Genomic DNA, 8713 nt, shown 5'->3' with positions numbered 1-8713 from the left:
ACTGGGTCTTAGTAGTTGTGCCGGCGGAGGAATAGGTGGTGGGTTCAGCGGAAGTGGATTTGGCTGGAGCAAGCAATGGAGATTTATGTCCAAGTGAAGTTATTTCATGTGTTTGTTATTATAGTAAAATATGGTTACTTTGTATTTGGGGTAAGAAAAAAATATTTTGATTGTTCTGTGTTATTTCTTTTTCATGTCAGGTTAATTTGGTGAGGATCGAATACTAATTTGGGTGAAGACTAATGAACATGAACGTGCAGTTGTGGATTTGCACTACATCAATTCAATGGGTTAGAGATAAGTTGTTAGAACTATTAACATGTTATATATACTAAAAACTTTTTTCAAATATTTGTTTTAAATATTTTTTTTCCTTCGAGTCACTTCTTCATTTTCCTGTCAACAAAACATATTCGGAACATACAAGTATGTCCACATGCAAAAAATATGCACTAGACTAATTTGGGTAGAATCATTTCGTCTTCACACCAATCAATATGAAATATATACTTTCAAGTCAAAACAAGTGAAGATATGACATAAATAGATGAGTTCTAACCTTCAGAAACCATTTCTATAGGCATCAATAGAATAAGAGAACTCCTAAGATACCCGAGTATGGGTCTGGGACAGTCGTACCCGTACCTAACCCATTTCGGGTACGGGTACGTTCTGGATTCATGGTGGACACGATTGCTTTTGTTTCAACCCCAAATCTCATTGATGAAATGCTTAAGGTGGGTTTGTTTTGGTTATCGGGTCAAAAGTGAATCGTTTTTTGAACCCGATAACGCAATACCCATAAATTATACTTTGAAAATATCTCATCCATATCTCCATCTCTTAAAAAAACCCGATCGCTTCAGAAGTTACTGTTTCAGAAGCCTCCGGCCCTCCGCACTCAGAAACGCTTATTCAAAACCTCACTCCAACGATGATCTAAACTCTTCCATTTCAGTTTGCCAGAGACTAGTGCCGCAATAAGAGGATTAGAGAAGATTCTAAATAGAAAAATAGTAAGTTTTTAAGTTTTGAAGATCTAGGGTTTTAGGATTTTATAATTTACCATCTAATTAGCTATTAAAATGGAGAGTTATGATATCTATTGTCATTTTTTACATTAATATACAAATTAATTTGTTTTGTTTATAATATCAGATTGAGAATCCAATTTGGGGTTTTTTATTTAGTGGTTTTCTTGAATATATTTCTTTGCGAGCTTGTATGCTTATTGTTTGAGGTACTGAATCAAAGAAATACATAATTAGTTACGTATTGATGATGGAAGAAAGAAATAATATAATTTAAGAACTATCTTCTTGTTCTTCAAATTTCAAATTGTTTACTTTCTAAAGTATTGATCTTTTTTCTCTACATAATTCTTTTCTACTTAATAATTGTAAGTATTAAAATTTGTCGTGTCCTCATACCCTACATTTTACAAATTTATCGTGTCTCATACACATACCTATACTCGTGCCTTATCGTACCATACCCGTGCAACATAGGAGAACTTCATGATGTTGTCCTAAGAAATACATATATGTCATTATAAGCTTAAAAAATTCATCACTATTTTAAGTTTATTGATTAATTAATATAACAATTAAATATAAATCGTATTGTTTCATTGATAATAAAAGACAACTCATAGATGCACCAACAAAACAACTTTTATTACTTTTCAGGGGATACGATGTGTGAAAGACAACTCATAGTTGCCTTTTACATAACATTAATTTAGTGCACGATGAAAAAAAACAGGTTATGTTAAATAGGAATGTATTCAAGTTAGCATTTGCAAATTCAGCTGCAACCTCTCAATCCTCCTCCTCTCTTTCGCCCAAAATTTTCTTGTTCTACAATCTCATAAAGAACCAAGGTGTGTCAAGCTTATTCATGATGATTTTTTTTCTATCAGAGAAGATGGGTCTCTTCTTCAAACTACACTCTTGATAATGGACAGTGTTACTGGTCATGCGATCAAATTTTTAGATTGGGGGGCTTTGGAAATAAGAAAGGTATATAATGTCCATATTCACATTTATTTGAGAGACATACACCAGATTACTCTTTGCCTTTGACATGAAAGCGAGATCAAAACCTTGCAAATTCAAAAATCAAATGGATATTTCATACTTCCAAGTTTCATTAACCAAATTATTTTAAGCGTCTCTAATCGTATTTTGATTACTAGGTCTAATACGTGGTTACATGTGGTCAAATATATTATTTGTATCTTTTGGATTTATTTCTTTGCTATAACTCGGTTGTGAAATAGTTTTGCATACATTATTCAGACACGTGTTTGAATATGCATATATAATATATTTATTCAAACATGTTCTCAATTATCAACTTATCGATAGCGGATAGCATCGCGTAGTGATGAGGCATCACTAAGGCTATTTGGGGCTATTGCTGTAAAATAGCAGTAAAAAGTGCAAAGTCAAATAACAGTCTAATTTACATATGTATAAATATTCAAAAAAATATGAAAATCTAGAAAATCTAAAAGTGCATATTTGATGATTTAAAGAGATCCTAAATATGAAACAGACATGTAACCATCACATAATACCGAAGATAACTAGAGGAGTCAAAAGGGTCGTCATCTTCGAGAAGAGAAGTTGAACGGTGAGGGACTGCAGTATGAGGAGCTCACGGCGAGAGGGTGAGAGGAAGGGTTGAGGTAGGTACGGGAGGCTGTGGGAGGTGGTGAGAATGCGTCGGTAATCGTGGGAGGCGGTGGGATGTAGTCGTTATTGGTCGGGTTTAATTTTTTTAAAAATAAACCTCAAACCGCTTTTAAATAATGATCAAAAAGCAATTTTTACCTGCAATCGTCCACTATTCACCGTTATGGTGAGCTATTGGCCGTTTTTGCGAGTGGAAAGCGCATATTCCGCAATATATCACCGTGATTGGACGATAGCGTAGCGGGAAGGGACCGCTAACGCTATTAGTACCTCTATTGCGGCGCTATTTACCGCTATTTATAACAGTGTCAATTATATAATATATGAGTCTAAAATACTCATCAACCACTTATTGGATGTATATCTTAAATTTCGTCCACTTCCAAGAACTCACATGACATGGACCAGGTTCATTTTATCATATACTATGTTTAGAAGTATGATTTTAAATGGTCGTCTAGGCATCTAGTTAAACAAACGAGTGTTTTCCCAATGTATAATCTACTTAATAAATGAAACACAAAAATGTTATAGAAATTTTAGCTTTCATAACATGTAAATTACTCAATTCAATATGTATATATACAGTAGTGTCTCTGTATTCTACCTTTTACAAATTTGTTATTCCATATTCACACCCGCACTTGCGGCTACGTCCATACTCGCATTCATACCCATGTAATATAGATATAGATTGTAGATATATTCTAATAAACGTAGGAAATAAGAGATATTCATAAGCTTTGGATCTACAAGCAATCAAATTAAATAGCATAAAATTGTCTTCCAAAAGATTAAGAAGAAAGTATAAACCAATCAGTGGTTTCCATATTGCATATCCGCCTTAGAAATAGACATATCTAAAAAACTGAGATATAACTGAGACAAACTTCAAGCCGATTTCAATGGATAGTTAAGTTTTACTAAAAATTATGGGCTACAAAACCATTAGTTACAAATGTATTATATCACATAAAAACCCATTCAGCCAACTAGCGCTCTCAATCAGATATAAGTTCCGGATAGATGTATCAAGATCTTATACAAAGTTACTATGAGGCATTATTGATTAGCATATATTCAAAAATGTTGGTCTATAGATGCACACAAGCACATCAAATAACAATACCCAACAAAGAAAAAATTTCCCTCCATATTCAATAATTAAGATAATATCTCAAACTAATATAAGCCATAAACATAAAGAAATTAAGGAAATTCTGACTTGTTCAGTGATTATTAGGTGAATGAACGTTTTGTTTGTTTAGTTCTCCACATACATGTTCTTAAGAAAAGTGGGTATGTCCTTTTCCCAATATATCAACTCCCTAAGTATCGAACTAAAATACTTGAAAATGATTACCACATGCCAATAAAATCTAAGCAAAAGAGATTTTTCTTTTAAGTTTCTAAAATACCCTCGCTCTTGTATAATCTTAAACTATACAGAAATTCACAACTTCTAACACCTCAAGGACAAACCCTAGAAAGATCGATATATCCACAAATATAAACAAATAATATGCTTAAAAATGAGAAGGAGATAAATCTAATATTATGGAAATTTTTAGTAAAATAAGCAGCTAAGAGGTCTTACACCGTAAAATCGAAACTAAATCGAAACTGAAACCCTTACACTATAGTCTCTAATCGAACCCTTGTGTCCACTCAAAACTCTAGTTTTTTAGAGAGAGAGAGAGAGAGAGAGAGAGAGAGAGAGAGAGAGAGAGAGACTAGGGTGCATTAAAGGGTTGGCGAATGGGTCCTAAGTCGGGGCAATTCAAACCATATTCGGGGTAAGCGTTGAAAATAGGGGCAACCCACCTAATGCAAATAATGAATATGATTTCTAACAGAACACTTCATGGTGGGGAGCAATCTTTATCATATATTATTATACCTTGCAAAATACCATGTCCTTAAACTGGCCATGTAGTATACTTAAGACGAAATATGTGGCTAACATGTCTGATCCGGGTCTAAGCTGTAAGTTGGCCAACTCATCTATGTGATATGATTCCGAAATGAAAGACAATTTTAAGACAAGATCTACCAGTTGATTCTAGGCTACGTCGAAAGTCGTCTTTAGGTTAGATTCAATGGGGGAAGGTTCGAAGTAAGGAATGAGCAATGGTCTTGTCAACAGAGTTCCATTTAATGCAAAACAGGTCGGCAACCATACTCTGCCACATAGTCACCCTCGCATTTAATGCATGGTTAGGCGTCATAATAACTCCTCGGAAAACGCCCACATTCCCGCCATTATATCACCATTGTATTAAATGCAATGAGTACAGCTCTCCGGCTCCGACTGATCAGCTGCGGACACGTGTAAGTGACGGTACGATATCAGATCAACTAGTCGGTCAGGTTACCATAATACCCTCACAAAATTCCTATAAATAGCATCACCTTTGCTATTCTAAGATATGAGCAAAAAACCCTAAAGACTACATTCTGTTTTTCTCTTCAGATTATCAAACTAGTCACTAACTTGAACATCGGAGAGCACGCCGAAGGGAACAACCTCCAGAGCATCTAACTTATGTTACTCTGTGCAGGGAGCTATAGTTCAACACCTTCAAAATAAACAGCCATCAGAGGAGATTTAAGGAACCCCAAAATCATCCTTAGCTCTCCTAAACCACACATTAATTTCCTCACATCAACATATATGAATTGTAATATCCAAATTTTGTACAATGCTTTGTTGGGCTGATACGTTTACTAATTTGTATGCAAAGGCCCATCGGAAGTGGTGATAAATTGTTAGAAGGCCCAATTAGTCATGGAGCCCATACTTTTTAAATATTAGATAGTAAACCATGTTATCCCTATCTTAACCAGCTCCGGAGTTTCTCCACCCTCTCTACCAAAAAATTCTCAAAGGGCCACCTAGATACTTGAGCTTTGTTATAACCATTTTTTCACGTTCAAGGAAAGAGTCTCAAAAAGAGAAATATTTGACGGTTAGAAAATCTCTAACAACCTAAGCTCTTGCAGTCATATCTCCTTTAAGTGCTATCCGTCTCCCCTGCCTTCACAAAATATACCCAAAATAATGGAAGAGAATCAGAAACAAAGAGATGTGGGAAGAGGAGAAGGATCTTGCTAGGAGTCAGCATTTTGTGTTTTTACTCATTAATCGGCAAGCATTTTCTATCCTTTTTGTTTATTCTAATCAATCACATCCAATTAGTGTCATTTATTTCTAGCCATCATGATGAATAATTTGGCAGGTAGTTTTATCATCTCGTTGTCATCCTAACACTGCAGGATTGATTTTTTTTCTTTATATCTTTCACATAAACCTACCCGTGTAACATTTTTTTCATTTTACATGCTTGTTAGGAGTTTTCTAACTCTCCTGGAGGTTGTGCATCCCAGACTCGAGAACTGTTCTTTCTTCGCATGATCAAGAGTATTTTGAGGAACAGACCCAGCAATAGTGATCATCGTCCTGCCTTATTCGTTTCTTCAGCTTCAGTTGTTTAGATAGTTTATTTATTTTAGACTTTTATTTGAGACACATGTGGAATTTCTAGACTATGATGTATTTCTTACTCCTTTCCACTATAGATAGATGTAGCTGAACCTCTGTCTTTATGGAAATCTTTTTACTTATCAAGTACATATTTCTTTTTTATCTTAGTTATATGCTATGTTGTGTAGTTTTGGTTACATATACATGTACAAAATGCTCTAGAGACGTGATTGTGAGTATAAGGTTGCATTATCGGCCGAGCCACGTTCCAGCTTATATAGTTTAGGAACTAGGGCATGACATGAATACTAAAAATTATTGAAATACTATCCTAGTCCATCAGTCAGCAGGTTCAAAATTGGAGCGATTTGATAGGATTCATACTCGTGAATAATTGGATCGTGAATATTTAACTATATTGCGGCCAACTTTGTATTTATGTATATTTTAATTTATTATTTTAACAAAAATATTGTCTATTTGAATTTTTAAGAGGGTTACCGGGGGTTGGGAATTGAAAACATGATTCTAACATATTTATTAAGCGAGTTATTGGATATGATATGGATACCTACTTTTCACGAGTAGAGTACGAATATAGGATAACCTAACTTTGATCAATTCCGACTTTGATAAGAACCACGCTAACATTTAATCTCCACTTTTAAGTTTTACTGTATTGTTTCTACACTTGACTATTTTATAAAGTTGTCGCCATTTTAGATTTTGATACTACGAAGTTTATATTTGACACTTCAAAGTGACAAACTTCCCTTTGAAATTGGATAATCCGTAACATCTAAATTTTAAGAGAAGGGATAGAGCATCAAATTGTCAAAAAATTAACTTTTAAAAAGTGACAACTTTATGACACTAAATTGCAAATTATTCTAAAGCTAATGTCAGATATATGCTTGTGATGCAAGACCTATCTAAAAAAAATAGAGTTTACAAAATCAGAGTCCATCAATATATTTGAGGTATCTAAAATGCTAATATTAGATTCCATTATCACTAATTTTGATGTCAAATCCACTAATTTAAAGCTAATCAATTTCATTATTTAATCTATACATCAAACATTAGGATACAAATACAGATATTGGACTTAGAATTAGTATCCACATCCATGTCGTATTGAAAATTTAACAGATGCCTAAACTTTTGCAATAAAATCTAATATTATAAAACACTAGTACCTGGTGGAAATGTTCTCACTCGTGGAAAGACTTTTAGCAGGTTCATTGCATCATATTTTACCTGCGATGAGATAGAAAGACAAAATTGAGTATTCATACTAGTAGTTTACTTCCATTAATGAAATCAAAAGATATATACTTGCTAGCAAAAGTTTATCTACAAAAGCCAACATTGCGGATAGATTCTAAAACATTTGAGCATATAACATTAGCAGATACACATCAAAATCAAATTCATAAAGCAAACACTTTGTGTTCACTAAAAAATTTGTAGAAGATCAATATTTAATTGCCAATTCTCACAATTTGACTTTCGACAATGTTTGTACGACTCAAATTCTCAGGGCGGCAATGAGTGGTCCTGAGGTCCGGCGGCAAACTTGGGCGGTGGATGCGGTGCAAATGGGAGTTGGGTGAGGGTTAGGGTTCGAAATTTTAGGGGATTTTGGGTCTCTGGACTAGCCTGAGAGAAAGAAGGGGTGGGGCAGGGGCACGGCGACAGCTGGCGGAGTTAGTATTGGGCTTGGGCTTTGGGTTTGGGTTTCGGTCTTGGGTTTACGTTATTTATTGTTTATCTGGGCACTATATTTCTGGCCTGAATAACTAGATGCGCTAGGTTGGTCACCGTTGGTTGATCGGCTGACTACTTAATGCCTTGTGTTTATATTGTTATTTATGCACGTAAAATACACGTGGTTGAATATCAAAATAATTTATTTATTTTGTTATTAAAGTAAATCAGAATTATTTTGATTATTAGATTTACTATAATTTTTATTTAAACATTATTAAAAAAGTAATGTAATGGATTTTTGTGTTAAACTGGTATCAATATAGTTAGCTGGAATATCTTAATTGATTCCCTAAGAAAAATATAACAAATGACATAATAATATTTTAAAGCATAATAGTAAAAAAAAATAAGTTAAATTGATACTACATGTCATATTCTAAACTCTACTAATCTCAAGCTATAATATGGAGTCAAGCATGAATAACAAAATCATTATGATTGTGTGGGTGGGTAAATGGTTTTTGTTTTTGTGATATTCTAATTAGAAGCCCAAAAAACAACCTTGATCTTTTCTATTAGAGCCCAGATTCAACCCAACCTATTTTTCTATCTATAAAAAAGGGTTAATTTCACAACCCCCCTTGAACTTTAGGGGTTGTTGCACATAACCCCATTAAACTATGTTTATCCCATATAAACCCCCTAAGCTATGGGGTGTCTCGCAAAATCATGCTGAACTTTATCTTATCTCACATAATCCACATTCATATAATTTATAAATAACTAAAATATTTTTGAGCGAAAAAAATCTCAAACT

General features: G+C 33.9%; 1 protein-coding gene across 1 annotated transcript in view; it reads right to left on the bottom strand.

The window, feature by feature from the left end:
• The window catches only part of LOC109830501 (phosphopantothenoylcysteine decarboxylase-like), a 17496-nt gene extending 9640 nt beyond the window's left edge, over positions 1 to 7856 (bottom strand). Inside the window, exons 1-2 of the mRNA XM_020397769.1 lie at positions 7686 to 7856; positions 7383 to 7443 (exon numbers count right to left, since the gene is read on the bottom strand). The gene's annotated coding sequence lies outside the window, so the exon portion shown is untranslated. The remainder of the gene's footprint in view (positions 1 to 7382; positions 7444 to 7685) is intronic.

The sequence above is a fragment of the Asparagus officinalis genome, chromosome 2 (genome assembly GCF_001876935.1).
Source record: "Asparagus officinalis chromosome 2, Aspof.V1, whole genome shotgun sequence".
NCBI classification, from domain to species: domain Eukaryota; kingdom Viridiplantae; phylum Streptophyta; class Magnoliopsida; order Asparagales; family Asparagaceae; genus Asparagus; species Asparagus officinalis.
Note: the sequence above shows the minus strand (reverse complement) of the source record. Positions and strands in the feature narration are given on the sequence as shown.